At 51.7% G+C, this 20420-nt stretch overlaps 1 pseudogene; it reads left to right on the forward strand.

The window, feature by feature from the left end:
- Positions 1-12269: 12269 nt before the first annotated feature.
- On the forward strand, positions 12270-15007 carry LOC116812135 (homeobox protein Hox-B7-like; annotated as a pseudogene).
- Positions 15008-20420: the final 5413 nt, after the last annotated feature.

Consider the following 20420-nt stretch of genomic DNA (forward strand, 5'->3'; position numbering starts at 1 on the left):
CTTAATGTGGCTGAGAACTACATGATTCACTTCAGAGGAATTAGAAGATTGTGAAAGTTAAATAAGTATTTTTGTGTTTTTTTGTTAGTGTTCATCTTCCTACTAGTCTCACCATTGTATGCTCAATGCCCAGTATATAACACTCATAAGTACTTTTAATTAATGAATTAATAAGATTTACATTATTTCATCACATCATTTTATATTATGAGCATTTTCCAATATTTCAATACCACTTCTCTGGTCATTTACCTTATTAAATTTTTTAATCGTACAACTAAAGCACGATTTCATCCTCATTGTAAAAGTATCAAACATTAAAGAGGTGTATATCATAAAGTGAAAAGATAAGTCATATTAATCCCCATTTTACTTATTTTTCAATTGAAAACACTCATCAGTTAACAGTATATTCTTCCACATCTTTTTTGTGGCAGTACATATTAATCTATTCATTTTAATGGGTCCTTATATTCTATAATATACATATAACATAATTTTATTAGACATTTTCACTTCTGATAGCTATTCAGGTTGTTTCCAACTTTTCTGATATTATAAACTACTCTGCAGTTTGCAAGCTGGTATTTACATATTTCAGCATAAATATAAGTTTTCTGCTAAAATAGATATGACGTAAAATTTTGAGCTATAAGGACATGCACATTTAAATTTTTGTATATATTATGCTATCACACTTTGCAAAAACATGTACTAATTTAGAGTCCTAGTTACAACATATGAGAGTACTTGGTTTTCCACATACATACTTTTCTGGACACAAGAAATTATTAGTCTTTCTTTTTGTCCCTTTTTTAATGGATGCATAAAATAATAGAGGTCCATAAGTCATCACAAAATGAACACAGTCATGTGACCACCATCAACACCTAAAGAGAAAATATTCTTAGCCATCCAGAAGCTCTAGTGCCTCCTCCCATTCATTATTCCTTTTCTCCTCAGCAGAGGTAGACTAACTTCTTACAGCAGAGATTATTAGTTTGGCTTGTTTTAAATTTTTATAAAAATGCAATCATACAGCATGTGTTGTTGATAGTCTGGCTTCTTTAACTCAACCTTTATTTGGGTGATCACTTTAGCTCTTGTATGAACTTTTGTTCATTCATTTTCATTCTTTGGTATAGAAATTTATGTGTGTATGTGTCATTATTTGCCAAGACCAGCTCGGTTGGGGAGATCCTAACCCAGCAGTGCTAGAGGAATTAAAGACACACACACAGAAATATAGAGGTGTGAAGTGGGAAATCAGGGGTCTCACAGCCTTCAGAGCTGAGAGCTTTGAACAGAGATTTACCCATGTATTTATTAAAAGCAAGCCAGTCATTAGCATTGTTTCTATAGATATTAGATTAACTAAAAATATCCCTTATGGGAAATGAAGGGATGGGCCGAAATAAAGGGATGGGTTGGGCTAGTTATCTGCAGCAGGAGCATGTCCTTAAGGCACAGACCGTTCATGCTATTGTTTGTGGTTTAAGAATGCCTTTAAGCAGTTTTCCACCCTGGGCAGGCCAGGTGTTCATTGCCTTCATTCAGGTAAACCCACAACCTTCCAGCGTGGGTGTTATGGCCACCATGAACATGTCACAGTGCTGCAGAGATTTTGTTTATGGCCAGTTTATGGACAGATTTTGCGAGGGAGGCCTGTTCCCAACATCTCCTGTTTCTTACTCTGTATTAGATCTCTGGGCCTGACCATAGGTAGAGATCCCAGTTGTCAAGAGAAAGGCTTGGAAAAAAAAAGATTGCTGACTCCAGGAGGTTTCTCCTTAGACATTGCAGGGCAAGGTCCCCTGCAGAGCTCTCTGGAGGTGGAGCTGAGAGCCAGTCCCAGACCCCAGGTCCCAAGACTACTGGTTAAACTGATCAAGAGCCTTCCAACAGGAGAACTGGAAAACTGGAGGGGGGAGGGAAGGAAATGTGGGTTGTTTGGAGAGGGGACAGGGTCTGGGGAGCAATGAGGTCCTGAGACCTCCTCATTGACTTGAGAATAGGAGGGAAGGTAGGTCTTCCTGCAGCTCCTGGGGGTAGCTCCCTGCCCCCCCAATCAGCCACTGAGAATGTCACCTTAGTTTGGCCACTTTAAAATATGATGCAAGGGAGGAACACAGTCATTTCCCTCTGTTCTTCCCTGCAGCAGGGTGCCTAGGTCTAGACAGAGGCCTCCAGAGGGCTGGAATCTCCTTCCTTCCATTGAAAGGGAGCCAACTCCTTAGGGTTCTCGGCCTCCAGCTGGGGTTGGAGGCTCCAGTTTGAGCCACAGGGTAGCAGCCTTGGTCTGAGGTGGGCTGGGTTTTGTAGGAGCTGAGCCCTAGGCAAGCACATCTGCAAAGCGTGCAGAGGACATTGAGTGTGAAGCAGAAATGTCTCAGTAGAAAAATTCAGCTCCCAAAAGGACCCCAGAATTAAACTCAGTTTCAAGAGGCATCTTTCTGTCCGTCTTAGACGGAGGGGTTTCGCCAGAGCCTCTTATGAAGACCGCAATTCCCGCAGCCTGCGCTTCTCATCCAGGCCTTGGGATTCCGCTTTGCTGGGCCGGTGCTCTCAAGCTGGCCTCCCGCAGGAGCCTCTCACCAATCCAAGCCGACAACACTGCGACCCACGGAGACCCTGCGGGTTGGGGTAGAGTTTGGAACAAAGCATGGCCCGAGTGAAGGGAGCCTGCAAGTGAAAAGGCCAGGCCTACCCTTCTCCAGTGAAAGGACGAACTGATCGGAGAGACGGCGGGAGGCAGGAGAAAGCGGAGCTCCGCGTCAGGCAGGCCGGGCCAGGCACCCTCCAAGGAGGGTTCCATTAGGGATACACAATGAATCTGGCTTTACAGCTGGTGTAGACCAGGCTCCTTACCCATCCTGGGCTACCCAGGCCCAGGCGGTGCTGAGAGCAAAGAGAGAAGGTCGGTTTCTGCTTTATAAAGCAAACACTCAGCTAGGCTGGAACAGAGGGGAGTGCTGCGTGGTAGGGGCGAGGGCGCTTGGAGGGGCCTCTGCCGGCAGCGTCTGGGTCCCCAGCCCAGAGTTGCTTCTTTAAAGACAAAGGCGAAGATGCGGCGGCTTGGAAGCCGGAGACCGGGAAATCAGTTGTTATAAAAGAGAGATTCGGAGAAGGAGACAGCCAGAGTGCGAGGCAGAGAGAAGCAGGGAAAGGAATTCAGTGCCATGCCGTGTGCGCAGCAATAAAAGAATATGACCGCTATAAAAGTTTATAGTGTATAAATTTCCGAAGGTTAAGAAACTAAACAGCAGCAAAGCAAACAGCGAGGGGAAACTTTCCAGAGCTGAGAGAGCCGCAGCTGAGCCGGGGCTCCCGGCCTGGCGGGGGAACGGGTGGCCCCCGTTCTGGCAGCCTTCACCTTCACACGCCAGGAACGCGGGGCTCCGGGCTTCCGGGGCGGGGGCTGGCAGTGGGGCAGGAGGCAGAGAGGGAGAAGAGGGAAGCGGGGGAAGAACACTTCGTTGTCGCAAATGCTTTAGAGATTGCAATTGGGACTCTTGTCTTTGTTCTTCACACCCCCTCCAGAATCAGGCGTCGGAAACGAGGAGACACATGCGCGCGCGCGAACACACACACACACACACACACACACACACACACACGTCCGGCGGGGCAGACGTCTGGGCGCGGGTAGCCTCTTGATTTTTTACAGTCTCATGCCATTCTCTCAGGCCTCCTCTCCCACGACAAAAAGCCCAATTGTTTTTCCTCGGAATTTGAAACAGTCGTGTGGAATTTGAAAAGTGCTCGGTCCCCCTTTTTATGGGCCGTACACGGCGCACTGCTTTGCGGTCTCCGCTAGAAATTCGGAGCAGGGGTGGGAGGTGTACCTAGAAAGAAAAAAGTTTAGAGCTTCTTTTGTTTCCTCCCCTCTGTTGTGTTTTTTTTTTTTTTTCTGTTTTTTAGTTTATCTACACAATTTCATGAACCATTTCCTGATTCCGACGCCTTTTCTCATGCCCGCTCCCTATGCCTCCCCTTTTCTTGCTAGTTGTGAAAGTTTCTCCTGCCGGCCGCCTCTGCGGCTACTCTCCCAGAAAACTGGTGGAGCCGGTGGCTATTGCGCCTTTTCGGAGAGGAGCCGCTAGATGGCACCCGTGCTTCACGTGAAAATCCCGGGAGCGGCGGCTGCCGATGTCTGCGCCCGGCACCGCGCCTTGGTCGGCCCTGAATCCAGGAACCAAGCGCTATCAAAAGTCATGAATAATTTGCACCTAATAAAAAAAAAGGGTTCGTTATGGCCTTATCCCCATTTTATAAATTTCAGTTATAGTAGTGTTCTCCCATCTCTTCGAATGGTCAATTTTCTGAATTTTCCCCAGGAGGAGGCTCAGTGCTTCTCACCCAGTTGCTGTGTTCCGTGGGGCAACAAATGCGTGAAAACGGGGAGTAATAGTAATAATAGGAATAATGGGTCCAAATCCAAAAGGAGAATTGATTCGAAAAAACTAGATTTTCCGTGAAGGGAGGCGAAAGGAATGTCCTCGGATGCGGGTGAGCAGGTCAGGTGAGAGGGGCCAGCTGGCAAAAGAAGGTAGGATGGAGAGGAAGCTGTCCTGAGGCGGGCTGCCTACCGGCTGGAGAGAAAATCACATAAGCCAGCCCGATACCCCCTAGTTTGTGTGTGGGGGGGAATGGAGCCATAGATTTTGTGGGGATTCGGAAGTGCCCAAAGCCGTCAGGGCGGCTTCGCAGGGGCTCAGGCTCTGGAGCCTTTGTATGAGTCCCGGGCTGGGCTGGGCGCGCGCAGGGCGACCTAGGCACGGGGTAGGGGCTCCCCAGGGCAGCGGGGTGCGGGAAGGCTCGGATGTCGCTTCTGGATGCTTTGCGCACCCCCAAAGGATGCGCGTTTTCCCATGGGCGCGAAGGTGGGCGCGGCTTCTGGACGCAGAAGCTCGGTTCTCCCTGGGTTTCTCGGCGTCCAGGTGAGATCTGAGGCTTCCGCGCGCCTTGGCCCTGGCCGCAGGCAAACCTGGGGGGGCCGGGGTCCTTTCCTCAATTAGCAGCTGGAGGTCTGGACGCCGGGCACTTTCGTTCTGAGTCCCGCAACCTTGTTGTCCACAGCCCCTTGCATTCCAAATCTTCTATGTCCTCCTGGCCCCGCCGGACTGCGCCAGCAGTAGATACTCCCACCCCCTCAAAATCACCCCAGCTGCAGCCTCTCCTCTCCCCCACCAGGACTTAGTGCAAGGAGGTAAGCGAAGTTTCTCCTCAGCTTGAGTTTCTCTAATAAATCTGCACTCCGCTGGGTGTTTATAAATTGTTTCCTTGCTCTTTTTTTTTTTTTTTTTCTATAATGGAAACATTTTCCTTCCAGCAGGAATTTCTGGCACGGTGTAGAGATGATTTAGAACAAGCCATTGAATTTGTACCTCGTCGGTGAGTTCTCAAATCATGACCATAAAATCCTCTGCACTTGATAAAATAGTTTGCTTCGGCAACAACTTATCTCGGCCTTCCTTTGCCTCACCGTCCCCTCAGCCACGCGCTGAAAATTCAAAGCCCTGGTTCTCTCCACTCCTCTTTTCCTTTCTCTCTCTTCCCCTTCTAGCCCCTCTCTCATTCTCTGGGTTCACTTTTGAAGAATTAAATGACCTCACTGGTAAGGTTTCCTTTGGAAAATTGGTAGTCTCATTTTTACAAATTTTGGGGTGTATGGGGCCCCCAAAAGTGCCCGTCTAAAAACAAACCACTGTCTCCTGAATAAATAATGGATTGAATGTATTTGTAAAGACTCCATTTTCGTTACTCAAAATTTTCTTTCTTTCTCTCCTTCCTCTCCCTTGCCAATCTACTGCTACAGGAGGCTATTGGTTCTGACCCTCAGACTGGGGCCTTCTAAAGCCTGGCCACCACCATCGTGAGGCCGGGTAGGCAAGGAAGGCAGTGGCCACAGAGTGTGGCACCCAGTCAGCTTGTTCCAGCTTTCTGTGTTCAGGCCTCTGGTCCCCAGGTCTGCAGGGAGAGCCAGGTTTAGCTAGAGGCTCCCCAAAGAGAAAGGAGAGAAAATGGGGGACTCAGAAACCTTGCGCTGTCTGAATCCCACATCCAAATCAGTTTAGGTGGTGACAGTGGCCCCAAAGGTCTTGGGGACACTGAGGACTAATAGATGCCCCCCAAACACATACTCTGCAGGCACTGCCTAGGGTGGCTGAGAGCATAGGACAGCGGACACCAAGGCCAGGTGCCAGGGCCTGACACCCAACCTTCTTTCCTTTTGATGTGTTGATGGGCTCAGTGGTGCCCTCTCACCCTAGGGCACTGCAGAAGTTGTGGGGGCCAGCCTGGGAAGGTTGGGAGCTATTAATAATTGGGCTTGGCTACTGGGTCCCGAGGCCTGGGTGCAGGTGTGGGGTAGCCCATTGGGGTTTCATCCCTCTGATGGCATCAGGCCCTCTTCCTTCAATGCAAAGTCTGCCCTCAAAAGTGCTGACTGGGCTGAAGGGCCTTCAGGAGACCCCCTTTTCAGCAAGCAGAGATTGCACAAACCTGCAGAATCGACAGTGGCAGCTTGAAATTTGCTCTGTGCTTCAACCACGACTCATTAACCAGAAATTTTCTTCTTCCCTCCCGTTCCCTCCTCAAGATCTCCCAGATCCCTGCTTCACAGAAAATCTTTGCTTATTTGTTTAATGACAGGAAGTTTTGTGACTGGCCAGGGCAGGGCAGGGAGGGCAGAGCAGAGAGGGGACCTTTTGGGGGCTCCAGAGAAGGGGTGGGGACAGGTGCTTGCCAGGACGGAAGGAGGTGAAAATCTCAGAAAAGTCACCTTTTGTGCCGAAAAAAATCCCCATAATCATTCTCATTTCGACTTCGTCACTCCCACAGTGCTGCAGTCGGGCGGAGGGGGCAATGGAAGCTGCAATTTTATCGCTGTAGAGGAAAGAACTCCTAAAATGCTAACAGCTTTTATGCGCTGCGGCATAAACAACAGACTCAGGTTTTATTGCGTTTTATAGTTTGTTAAAGGGTTTACAGCCGTTTTCTGGGGGGCTGGTTACCCAGCCAATTCCCTCCACACGATAGTTAGACCTTTATCAAGAATAAGGAAATTGATCATTAAAGCTTTAAATATGACTACCTCGTTTGGTTGAAAATATGTTTAGGAGAGGAAGCTGTATGATTTGATAACTTGTATTAAAATACCAATTGCATTTACAGGACCTTTTAAAACTCGGCGCAATTAAACTGTGTTCTTTTACATTTTTCTGAAGCGACGCTGACATTTAGAAAGACTCCAATTGCCTCATTAAAATCGCGAAATTAACAGCGTGCCTACGCCTGGCGCATTGTGTATGTGTGTGTCCCTGTTTTTTTCCGTGACTCCCCTACATCAGTCTTTGGGGGTGGGCTGCGAAGGTATTTGATTTGTTGTGAGGTGAGAGATAATCTCATTAACGTAGGTAGTTAAAACAGATTTAATCCGTATTCATTCTCTCTCACCCCCCTCCCTCTCCCCCTCCCCCTATCTCTCCCTGGGTGTTTTTTTCTTTCCCTCCTTTTTTACTTTTCCGCTCTCTCCTCACTCCCTGGCGCTCTCTCGCTCTAGCTCTCTCTCTCGCTCGCTCTCTCTCGCTCTCACCCTCGCTCTGTGTTCTGTCCGGGAGGAGTACGAAAAAGCCAATAGGATGTGGAGTCTCTAATGGATGCAAATGATCATGAAAAGACAGTGCAAAATATGAAACAACTCATTTGCAGGGAAGTAAATCACCGAAAACTATTTATGAACCGGCATCCCTTCTTCGAAATGTAAAGCGAGGACCTCTTTAAGTGGCGATATATTTTTGTTTGAGGGGTAGGGGCTGGGAGGAGGGCGAGCGAGCCACGGCTGCCATGCAAGCTTAGACTTTTGGAGGCTTGTCTGTCCTTTTCTATTCCTGGAAATCACAAAAAGTGTGTCGGCTTCGAAATCTTCTTCGCCTTTTCTTTCCTTTCTTTTTTTTTTTTTTCCTCCTCCCTTTCCCTCTCCTTTCCTGGCGAGGGTGACTAGGAGCCGGCGAATTCGCGTTTTTTTCTCTCTCTCCTTCCCTTTCCTCCTCCCCACCCCGTCCCCAACGGCCCCCAACTGCAGCCTCCGCTGCCGCCTCAAAATTCAATAAAATGAGCTCTTATTTCATCAACTCACTGTTCTCCAAATACAAAACCGGGGAGTCCCTGAGCCCCAATTATTATGACCACGGCTTCGCCCAGGACCTGGGCGGCCGACCCAACGTGGTGTACGGTCCCGGCAGCGGCGGCAACTTCCAGCACCCGTCAGAAATCCAGGAGTTCTACCACGGGCCGTCGTCGCTGTCCACGGCTCCCTACCAGCAGAACCCATGCGCCGTGGCGTGCCACGGGGACCCTGGCAATTTTTACGGCTACGACCCGCTGCAACGCCAGAGCCTATTCAGTGCTCAGGATCCAGCCCTGGTGCAGCACGCACACTGCAAGCTTGCCACCGCCAGCGGCCTGGGCGAGGAGGCCGAGGGCTCTGAGCAGAGCTGGTCGCCTACACAGCTCTTCCCCTGCATGCGCCCACAAGGTGAGCTCGCCTTGGGGCCTGCAGGGGCAGGAGGGGGCCGGGAGGGCCCAAGGCCGGGCAGGGGGCCGGGGAAGCCAGGGCGCCTTTCCTCCAGCTTCTGGAAGACTTGCCGGCTCCGTTCCGATTGCTTGCCGCTTTTACCCTTTCTTTATCTTTCTTCTTTCTTTTTTCTTTCCCTTGAAGGGGGTCGCTTAGAAACATCTCCTGAATCTATAAACCCCTCACTCTGCCTTACTTTTCTTCTTCTTCCCCTCCTTTTTTTCCCTTTTACTGTTTTATGGGGGGTAGTGAAGAGAGGGTGCTGGGAGTGGGGGCGCTCAACTTTTGCACTTCTCAATTGCTTTATAGTTTAATTACCCTGAAGAAACTTTTCTTCTGGGGCAGAGGCTCTGGGGGCTTTTCAAGGTGGGTCCATTCGTCCCCACCCGGCTTTTTTATTCTTTTTTTCCCCCCTCCTTCACATCCTTCCTCCTAAAGTTTATGGCACGTTTAATAGATCTTGTAGCAGGAGGAGCCGCAGACAAAACTCCTCAGACACCGGATTAAAGAAGGAAGAGGTTTTTTATTCCGCCTGGAGCGTTGGCAGACTTGTGTCTTAAGAGCCGAGCTTCCCGAAAAAGAAATTCCTAGCCCTTTTAAGCGCTTACAACTCTAAGGGGTCCACGTGAAAGGGTCATGATAGATCAAGTAAGCGTAAGGAACCTGACGGGGGGCTACATACATCAGCTAACAGAACAAAAAGTTTTACAGTGCTTTCTCATACGGTGTCTGGAATTTACAGAGAACACCAGTAGTTTTGGTCAGGGGTTATTATTATTATTATTATTTTAACCACCAGGGCCAGGTGGTGGCGCCAAGGTCGTCTAGCTATTTTTCAGTTTCTTTTCTACTTTTTGCTTTCTCTCTTTTCTCTTGTCTTATAAACTAAGGGAAAGGGGAGATGGGGGAGAAGCTGGGAAGGACAACAGGAGAAGTGGTGGTCTCATTCCATAATCTGAACCCCTCCTACCCAGCTCTGGTGCTGGTTACCAGGGGAGGGGGCTCCCCTTTCTGGCTCCCTTAGATTATCTGGTGTCTGATCCCCCTCGCCCCTCCTCCTCCGCTGACGACGGCCTTCTCGCGCCCCCCGCCCCCGCATGGGGGTAGAAGGTCCCCTGCCCTTATTATACTGGTCTCCTAGGCTCGTTCACGAGTCTTCCAACCTTCTCCGTCTCTGCCTCCACTCCCCTACCTTCCGCTCTGTGGAGGTCGACAGACCTACAGCGGCTACCAGACCCTGGAGCTGGAGAAGGTGTTCCTGTTTAATCCCTATTCGGCGAATCGAGGTATCGCACGCGCTGTGACTAATAGGTCAAAATCTGGTTCCAGAACCAAAGGATGAAGTGTTAAAAAGAGAACAACAAAGACAATTCCCCAGCAGGAAATGCAAGCAGGAGGAGCTGGAGAAACAGAAGCAGGAGCGGCCCGGGAGGCGGCGGACGAGGGCGACGCGCAGAAGGGCTGCAAGAAGTAGGCTCCAGCTGGGACTGCCAGGGCCGCCGCCGCCTGCACGTCCGCGGGTCCCGGCCGCGCAGCCGCGCGCCCCTGCCCGAGAGAGCTCTGGCCCCACTAGCAGGGCCAGCAGCCGGGCCTCCCACCGCAGCGTCCCGCGCCGCGCCAGTCCCCCCTAGTGGTAGTATCTCGTAATAGCTTCTGTGTGTGAGCTACCGTGGATCTCCTTACCTTCTCTTGGGGGCCGTGGGGGGGAAAGAAAAGGATTTAAGCAAGGACTCCCTAGCCCTGTGAGGGTGAGCGGCCAAGGCCTGGCTGAGCCCCCCATGCCCCTCCCCACCCCGTGTAAAAAGCCTCCTTGTGCAGTGGTCTTTTTTTCCTTTGAACGTGCTTCTTTGTAATGATCGAGGTACCGATTTCTGCTAAGTTCTCCCAACAACATGAAACTGCCTATTTAAACCGTAATTCTTTCTGTCTCTCTCTCTCTTTCTCCCCCTCCTTCATCCTCATTTCCCCTCCCAATCCTCTCTCCCCACTGCACCCCCCAGCTCGCTGGCTTTCTCTCTGGCTTCTCTCTTTTCCTCCTCCACCCACCCCCTTTGGTTTGACAATTTTGTCTTAAGTGTTTCTCAAAAGAGGCTATTTTAGTTAGCATGCGCGCTGTGGGCAATTGTTACAAGTGTTCTTAAGTTTACTGTGAAAAGAATGTATCCTGTATCCGTGAATTGCTTTATGGGAGGGACGGAGGGCTAATTATATATTTTGTTGTTCCTCCATACTTTTTGTTCTGTTGTCTGCGCCTGAAAAGGGCGGAAGAGTTACAATAAAGTTTACAAGCGAGAACCCGAGACTGGCCCGGCCAGCACTCCTCATTTGCTCCCGGGTGCCTTGCATAGCTGGTGGGGAGCCTGTCACCGGGCTCCTGCGCCTGTTGAGGCTAGGCTGCAGAGAGGAGGCGGCGGGGGCTGGACGCAGGTGGTGCCAGTCCCCGGGCCGAGGGGCACTGGGGGTGAGGGAGGTGGCTGCGCCTAATTGGAGGAGAGAAAATCGAGGGAGGGGAGCCAAGAGAAACCCCCTTCTCTCGCCTTCCGAGGCTGCCCAGCCCCGGAGACCAGGGCGCCCAGGCCACTCTGGAGACATGCAGCTGGGCTAGTGGTTGTGTTCCCCACCACCTCCCTCTTTGTTTTGCTCTGTGTGTGTTGGGGGTGGGGGGTGAGGGGGCAGGCAAAAAGGAGTGCAGGCCTGCTGAACATACTTTTTTTCCCTCGGACTCTTGTTGTTGGGGGAGCAGCAGGAGAAGGGAGACCGCTCTTCACTGCCTCTCCCTCTCTGGGACTTGCCCGCTTTGGCTGTGTTCTGAGGCCATGGCTCCCTGCCTTCTTTCCTTCGCTGCCTCTGCTTCCCTGGTAGTCAGGCTCCACTGAGGCATTAGCCTCGAGGAACCGGGAGAGCAGCGCACCCGGGCCACCCTCCACCCTTCCTTTCTGTCTCCACTCACCCAACCTCCTTACTTCTTTTACTTTCAAATCTTTTTTTTTTTTTTGCCACCAGAAACTGCAGCGTCCAAGGCCCGTTGGCTGAATCCTGTGCTCTAGGAGCACCTAGAAAGCCTTGCTCCATCTCCGCCCGCATATCTGGGGCACCAAGAGAGACAGAGCCCTGAGCCAGGCTCCCTCATTCCTTGTCTTGGGAGAACAGGACCAACTTCCCCAAAAGGCCTTGCCTTGCAGAATTGGCCCTGACTAATAAAGAACAGACCTGCCCCAGGCACCCACCCGCCCAGTTGCCTGCATTCAATCCCTGCCTTTGTCTCTCGCTCGGTAACAGGCTGAAGAGGAGGGGTGGGGGGGTGACAACACGGATCGCCCCGAGGTTATTTATTTTCCCTTCCACTCAATCTCTGCCTCCCGAAATCTCGCCTGCAAGCTGCCTCCAGCCCGCGGGAGTCGGCAGCGGCCCTTGAGCCCCCAGCCCCAATCCACAGGGCTCGGCTTTCCCATTCATTATAGATCATATTTTATAAATCCAACGCCACACAATTTGTTCCACATTACGAGAGCCGTGGGGAGGCAGCCCGGCCATTGGCGGAGGGAACGTCACGTGGGCGGGGTCACGTGGTCCAGAAAGAAAATAGGGGGTCCTTTTTGGTGTAAATCTGGACTGTAATTCTGTGATGTGTCAAGGAATCTCGTAAAACCGACACTAAAACGTCCCTGCCTACAAATTATCCGACCAAATTATGAGTTCATTGTGTTATGCGAACGCTTTATTTTCTAAATATCCAGCCTCAAGTTCGGTTTTCGCTACCGGAGCCTTCCCGGAGCAAACTTCTTGTGCGTCTGCTTCCAACCCCCAGCGCCCGAGCTATGGAGCGGGTTCCGGCGCTTTCTTCGCCGCCTCGATGCAGGACTTGTACCCCAGCGGGAGGGGGCATGGCGGGCCAGAGTGCGGCCGGCGTCTACGCGGCCGGCTACGGGCTCCAGCCCAGTTCCTTCAACACGCACTGCGCTCTTTGAGCAGAACCTCTCCGGGGTTTGTCCCGGCGACTCCGCCAAGGCGGCGGGCACCAAGGAGCAGAGGGACTCGGACTTGGCGGCCGAGAGTAACTTCTAGATCTACCCCCGGATGCGAAGCTCAGGTAACGCCGCGCACTGAGCTGTCCCGAACCTCAGGGGCTGGTGCACATTACCCGGAAGGCGCCCCCTTCCCAGCAAGGCGCCCCTTTACCGCCCAGAGTGCTCCCAGCCGGAGGTCGGCCCTGAAAGGCTGCACCCAGCAGGTCGTCCCCGCCCGCATCTTTGCTTGGTGCTCTCAGGCTCGCTCTGCTTCCCAGGGGATCTCCCTTCCTGACAGCACGGTGCTGTGAGCCCTCAGCCCGCCCGCACCCTTCCTCTCGGGCTTTTAGCTTTAAATATTTATTAGCAGCGCGGCAAACGAGGCCGTTTGGCTTGCGGAGGAAGGCCGGTGTTTGCAGAGAATAGCCATTAGGGTCTCCCCCATTCTCCCCGCTTCCCAGCTAAGGGTCTCAGCCCTGGGTGTGTCCGCCTGCCCCAGCTCCGATAAGGTATGGGGGAGGGGGCCATAGCGCTAAGCAATTCTCCCCTCCCCCTTCCTTTCCAGCCAACTCCGTTCCCCCATTATTCCCATGAGGACAATTAGAGGTGAGCTCTAGAGGCCTGGCGGGAGGAGAAAAGGACCCAGCCAGGGACACAGAGCTAAAAAGGCAGGTGGAGGGAGAGGGCTGAGGCCAAGGCAGATGAGCCTCCTGATCCCAGTGAACTTGGGTGGGGGAGTGGAACAGGAGAACTAGAAAGGGGCAGAGTCTTCATGGGAGTGCAGCTGGCTTCCTGAGGTGCTCTTCCTAGGGCTCCTAGGCACCCCTAAAGAACTGGCCAAGTTTGGAGCTGTCATTACAGATAAGTGACTCTCTTCTTAGGGGAGGGACTAGGACTCTCTGGAGCCAAATTGAAACTTAGAGAGTGCAGTTCACCCAGCCAGCTGCTGCAGGAACCCCAAGAGGCTGAGGTTCCATGGGGTCCCTGCCAAGTCTGACCCAGACATCTTTTTCTGCACTGTTCCAAAGCAGACGAACTTGGGGGCTAGCCCCAAAGTCCAGAAGACCCAAGACTCATGGTCGGAGGAACCCAACCCAGCGACGGGCAAGGGCCAGAAGGAGCCGAGCTCTCACACCATCAGTACTGGTGGTTATAGACCCCATTACCTGCTCCATAGCTTAACTGCCTTTCCAGTTGATTTATCAAGGCCCCACTTTTTCTGCTCATAAGCATTTCAGCTTGGCTTTTATCTGACTTGAAACTAGGGCCCCTAGCCCCTCCTCCCCTGTCTCCTTCCCAGGAGGGCTGACATCAGCACCTCTTTCAAGTCTCCTCAGGATTCTGGGCCTAACACAGAAGTTCCCCTCTACCCTTCAGCCCCCACCACCCAGATACTCCCATGTTCCATCCCATCCCAGGCTGCTGTCTCTCTTCTTCCCCTGTGACTTCCTGGCGGCCCAAAGATTGCTTTAGAGAGCTGGGCTGTCTAGGCAAGCAGGCAGGCAGGACAGCCTGGCCCTGGCTGAAGCTTAGCCACCCACTGGAAAAGAATCATCAGAGGGTCACTGCTGTCAGACCAACTCTTTGCTCCAAGGAAATCTGCAAAATTTTATTTTCTCAGTCCACAACATGCTGGGGATGAATTGGGGGGACTGGGCCTTTGAGGCCCCTTTGTCTGCTTTTCTTCTTGGGAAACGTTCTCAAGCTAGGCCTGGCACCCCACTCTAGGGTCACCTGCATGGTTTCTGTTGGTCTCCACTGGAAAGACCATCAGATCAGCATTCAAAAGAGGGGGTTTAGAGTCCTTGATCCCAGAGAGTGAAAGGAGGATTAAACTCCCCCCATCCCACTTGCCCCCCCTTAGGAGCAGAGCCTTTAAGAGCCAGCAGGTTACTTTCCTGGGTTCAGAAGCTCCAGGCTGAAAAAGACTTCTTGGATGGAAAATGGGAATGTTTGCCTTGAGAAGCCTGTAGAAAATTCTGCAATTAGGGGAAACTGCAGCTGGAGTAAGGGCTGGGGTACGGAAAGCCAGAATTTTGTTTAGTGGAAAATGGGCTTCTTTGCCCATCAACTTCAAATCACATACAGGGTCTAAGAGGGAGGTGGGCACTCTCTTGGCGTTTTCTGTACTCACTGATTTTCCTCTAAATACTGTGAGCAGGAATCGACCGCAAACAAGGCCGCCAGACCTACACCTGCTACCAGACCCTGGAGCTGGAGAAAGAATTTCACTACAATCCCTACCTGACCTTGCAGCGGCTCATGGAGATCGCGCATGCGCTCTGCCTCAGGGAAAGACAGATGATCAAGACTTGGTTTCAAAACCAGCGCATAAAGTGGAAAAAGGAGAACAAGACCGACCGCGGGCCCCGGGACCACCAGCCAGGACAAGGCTGAAGCACAGGAGGAAGAGGAAGAGTGAGGGATGGAGAAAGGGCAGAGGAAGATACATGAGAAAGGGAGAGGAGGAGAAGCCCAGCTCTGGGAACTGAATCAGGAAACTCAAATAGGGAAGTGGAAAAAAAAAAACCTATTTAAATGAGAGGAGTTTAAAAACATTTTTTAAGGAGGGAGAAAGGCGAAAATTTGGTTTTTCAACACTGAAAAAATAAAGAGAAGGGGAAGCAACGGCTCTCACGCAAAGGCAAAGGAGATTCTACAACTTTCTTCTTGTTCTTTTGCATCGCTTTTGTGGCGGGGTGGGGCTTGGGTTTTTCTCCCTCCTCCCCCGCTCCAAGACGGGGCTGAACCCCACCTCTGGGCGCTGCAGGGAGAAGCTTCCCAGGAAATTTGGTGGTGGAGAGAGGGGTGGCTGCTTCCTGGAGGGGGAGGCCAAGGCAGGGAAAGTGGGAAGAGGAATCAAAAGGGGGCCAGGAGACCAGCTCTAAGTCGCCTTTTTAAGCTTGGAGGAGAGACTCAAGCAAGGGGGCTGTGAAAGAGAGGATGGGGGGTATCCGGGCTTCAGTGGCACCCAAAGAAGCCAGTGGTTCTGGCCTCCGCGGGCTTGCCCCTCCCCCTCCTGCCATCCCTCCCTTGTCCCGGCCTCTGGCTATTGCCCCCGCGCAGTTCTCTTGCCTGGTGCGGATATCGCTGGGTTCCGCGCAGCATTAGCATGTGCGGCGGTGGCGCTAAGGGACGTCCTGGTCTCTATAGGGCCTGGAATCTCCGCCAAGGCCGGCCAGGGAGAGGAAGCGGCTAGACAAACACAGAAAAGAAAATTTACAGAGAAATATTCGCCATCTCCCTTCGGAGACATTTTTGAAATTAAAGGGCCGTGAGTGGAGACACCAAAAACGAGGGAGACACCCTCCCCGCCCCGCCCCACCAGGAAGCCTGCCCGAGAATGCCCAAGTCTCTCTCCACTCCCACAGGAGGGAGCCTTGCTCTCAGGGAGACAGTTTTTGGTCCTAATGCGGTAGGTTACAGCTGTTGGTTTCTGCGCGATATTGATTCTATTACTTGCATTGTATTGCTATGGGATGTGTGGATTTCGGTGGAAGAAAAAATTGCCATGTGTGCATCTGATATGATTACATTTCCAACTTTCCTGGGTCCAGACATGATGATCGTGGAGACGCTGTTAAGTGCATTTTTGTTTTAGGCTTATAAATAAAAATAAAAAAGAAAGAAATGAAAGAAGAAAATAAAAAGAAAATCCAATTATGGGACCTAGCAGCGTCTAAACTGGAAAGCTAACTGGCACTGAGCTCAGACAGTCCTGTCCCTCGGGTGTCCAATTTTATCCCTCAGTCAGGCCTTCTAGGGGGTGGGGAGGGCGGAGAACCATTGGGCAGGAGACAGAGATTCCTAAAGTAGCTGGTGGGGTGGAAGCAGGTGCCAGCCTTGAGGCAAGGACTTAAAAAATGGGGTAAGGGAGCTTCTGGGGAAGCTTCCAGCCAAGAGATAAGTGATGTTGGCTGTGGAGGGCAGGAGAGATTGTGATTTAGTTTGGTTTGCACGAACGTGTGATTGCTTTTCTCTTTCTTAAGACCAGATGCAGGACGTTCAGCCTTGGGCCTCTGGTTGCCCCAGAGTTACAGGGTCTGGGAGTGTTGGAAGTGATGGTATATTTATTATCTGAGTCCTAAGCTAGGAGAGGGACGACGCCACTTGTGGCGCGGAAGAGGCGGCTTTGTGGCCCCAGGTAGATGCCCTAGGTTCAGGCCCGGCCTGGGCGCCCGGAGGGACCGCTCGGCTTCGTAGCGAGAGTTCTCCGCCAGCACCCACGGCACTCGGGCCTATTCTCAAGGGAAAAATTTCCCAAACCCACTCATACTGAAGGTGTTTTTCTCCTGTAGTCTTAGGGGGTTATAAATCCTCCCTCAGACAGTTTGCTGTGACCCAAATTATGCAGTTTGCTGCCATCTACCGTCCGTTCATAGACACGCGCTTCGGCGCCTCAAGCCCCGCGGCGCTGTCCAGCGGTATCGGAGGCCTGGAGCCCCGGCCGTGCAGGGTCCACGGGATCCGGGGGATTTCGGGCCCACACCGACGCTCTCAGCTGGATCTTGGTTCCCTGGCGTGGGCTAGAGAATAGAAGTCTCTCCTCCACCCATCAACCCCAATTTCCCACTGCCCCCTCCCCCGCCCATCCCAGTCCCAAACCTGGTGGCTGGCAGGGGAAGCGGCTTCCTCTAGGGCATATTTAAAAAGGTCTAATTCTGCTTCCAGCGGGCAGGGGCCCTGAACCAAAGGGTGGAGGGATCAGAGCCGAGACCCCCACCATCATCCCCACCTCCACCCCCACCCCACCAAGTCGCCGCGGGAGAGGATGAGGCCGCTTGGGACATCTGAAGCCAACGCTGTTCAAGGTTTATTTGGTTTTCTTCTCAGCCAAGGGAGGGGACCCTCAGGGCCGGCGCCGGCCCGGCAGTTCCACTCGGTTGGCAAAAGACAAACCGGGTCTGTGTTCTCCTGGTTGGCTGGTGGGTCTTGCCAGTTCCTTGGTTGGTGGGTCCGTGGTGAAGGAATTGAACCGAGTTTTCTGGAAACTGTTGATGTCTGCAAGTGAGTGTCGATCCCCTCCCCCATTCTCGATCTTTTCAAGCGAAGTCGATCTAAATATGATTTGGGAAAAATTTGGTAGTGGGTCTGGAGCCAAATCGTTAAGGAGCCACACCGTCGTAATTTCCGTTCCTGTTGGACCCTTCACATTGGCTTAACTCGACCGCCTTCCCAAGAGAAGGTGACCAGGGCGAGGCTATGCGCCTCTGCTGCAGCCTTTGAATATTGGCCCCTGTCTCACGGGTTACTGATTAGCTTGGGCTTTCAAGCCATAGGAGGAAGCTCCGGCAGTTCCTTTAAAGGTGCTGTGGTCCCCGTTCCTGGGTGGGGGTGGGGTTCCAGGGAATTGCTTGCGGTGCCAGGCAAATCAAGGTGTTGCCAGAGTCTAGCCCAGGGCTAGAGGAGCTGAAGAGGTTAAGCGGCCTGGTGGTGCTGGGGACAAACTGTGGCTGCAGCCCCCAGGAGGCAGCCCAGGGTCGTGGAGGCTCTACTTGGCCCTCCTTTCCCTTCACCCCTTGACTTTGTCCCCCTTTGTCGATAGCAAACTATCCCAGAAGTCGCTGTGACATTTAGATATCAAATGGATAGGGGTTTTATCTCAAAATTAGATCATAAAAATCACCGAGAAGTCAGACAGATACCCCTCACTGACTCGAGAAAGTCACGTGAGGTCCATAAAGTTAGTTTTATGGTTTTGGGGAGTTGACACCGCGCACTATATTTCACATTCTCCAGAATGTTAAGTGACACTTTAACTGCTCACTGTGGTGGGGAAGGGGGCAGAGGCAGGTGAGCACTCTCCCAGCCTGGAGCTGCTGGACCAGCCCAGAAGGCAGTGGCCGCCCAGGCCAGCATTCCCGCAGTAACAGTAAGTCGCTTTCAGCTTTCGCTTTTACTCTTTGCAATTCTGGGGCTTGGGACTGAGGGAAGAAAACTTGTTTCCAGCTGGGGCTGTGGGGTGATGTAGGGGAAATTTAGCCTGTTTTATGCACCCAGTTCTAAGGGACTGGGTGCCTGAAATGAGTGCTCTCAGTTTCATCAGGCCTCATCGGTCGGGGGCGCTTGATTTTTACTAGCAGGAGTGTCTGACTGTGGGGAAAAGGGTTTGTGTAGGGGATCCATGCTCCCTCAGTGCCAGTGGAAATTTAGGGACCAAGAAGGAGGGGTGTGTATTGCTGAAAGAAGGGGCCATTGTCGGCGGCCACTTCACTGCTGGATATCTTCAGACAGCTATCTCCCCACTCTCAGGAAAGAAACTTTATGACATTCATTTGTCAGAGGTGTGTGGGGGTGCACCGCTGGGCACTTTTATCTGGATACATCAGAGCTGAGAAAAAGCACCGGGTAGGTGGCTGCTGTGGGCTGCCTTGCCCTGGGGGGCTCTCTGGCTTTCAGATCTTTGAAGTCCATAAAAAGGGGTCCCTCCGGTTATCTTCGGCTTCATCAGGCTTCTCTGGGATGGGAAGCACAGCGCTGCTTTTGCCTCCACCTTCAGCCTGTTGGTCTCAAGCTAATCTTTCTCCTTGGCTTGAAGTAGGGTCCTGAAGTCAGACTAGGGAGCAGACAGAGGGGGTAATCCCCCCACAATTCAAAACCTAGTTCTTGAACCAGGAGTGGGAGAAGGGAACAGCTTCTTCTCTTGCCTAGAGGTGTTAGGTGTTTAAGTAGAACTCTGGCAGGCCCTCCATAGATAAAATCAGCTCAAGAATACAGATCCCTCAACTGTCAGGAGGAAATCGATTCAGGAGCTGGAAGAGAAAATAGGAAAGGTGCTTTTTTTCCTCTCTTTTTCCCTCTTCTCTTCCAGGCACACCCTCAAAGACCCCTTTGTTTTGTGGCACCATAAACCAGAGAGACTTCAGGATTTGATCCCCAGAGTTTCTGTTATTTTCTAGAGAAAAGTCACCCTTCTAAGTCAGAGGCCTCTTCCCCACCAAATTAACCCCCCTCCAATCTAAGACCCACGGGGCTAACTACCCTGTCACTCCTGCTTTCACCAGCCTGCCATCCCCTGGATTCAGCTCAACAACTGCCATAGGTAGTTTCTGGGATTAGATATGTTGTGATACCCTACCTCGTTTTAACCCGATTGTCTCTCTTAGCTGAGAAAGGCAGACAAACTCCATTTTAATTCCTTCACTTACAGCCCCTTTACCTCCCTCCCTTCAGGGCATAACTAGTGCAAGCTGACTCCAAGCACATCCAGGAATGCACTTACTGATAAGATATTGAGGCAAGCTGAACCAGCAGCTCCTGGGGATGCGCTCAGTGGATGGCACCTGCATTTATCGCTTTGTGATAGTTTAAGCCCCTGCACCTGGAACTGTTTATTTTTTGTAACTGCTTTTGTAACCAATTAATTTTTTAACTTTTTGCCAGTTCTGCTTCTGTAAAAATTGCTTCAGCTAAACTCCCCCTCCCCTATTTAGAGCACGGTATAAAAACAAATCTAGCCCCCTCTTTGGGGCTGAGAGAATTTTGAGCACTAGCCATCTCTCGGTCACCGGCTAATAAAGGACTCCTAAATTCGTCTCAGAGTGTGGCGTTTCTCTATAACTCGCTTGGTTACAACAATGTGGCACCTGGAGGGGCTTCTGATCTTTGGGACAAGGATGGGGTCATAAGACTCCCTTTTTCCCATTAAGGGACATTGGAATTCTCCCCCTCTCCTCGTTCTCCTGAAGCCACTCTCTATTCCCTGAGCTCTCTATCCACTGCCCAAGCCTGACTTACAGGAGATCCTTAACAGGCTTTAAGAGCAGAGTCACCCTGGTTTGAAGACACATCATCCCAAGAATGATAAGGGCATTTGTATCCCTTAGAAAGGGGGC

This window comes from Hylobates moloch, unplaced genomic scaffold (genome assembly GCF_009828535.3).
Source record: "Hylobates moloch isolate HMO894 unplaced genomic scaffold, HMol_V3 SCAFFOLD_1, whole genome shotgun sequence".
NCBI classification, from domain to species: Eukaryota; Metazoa; Chordata; class Mammalia; order Primates; family Hylobatidae; genus Hylobates; species Hylobates moloch.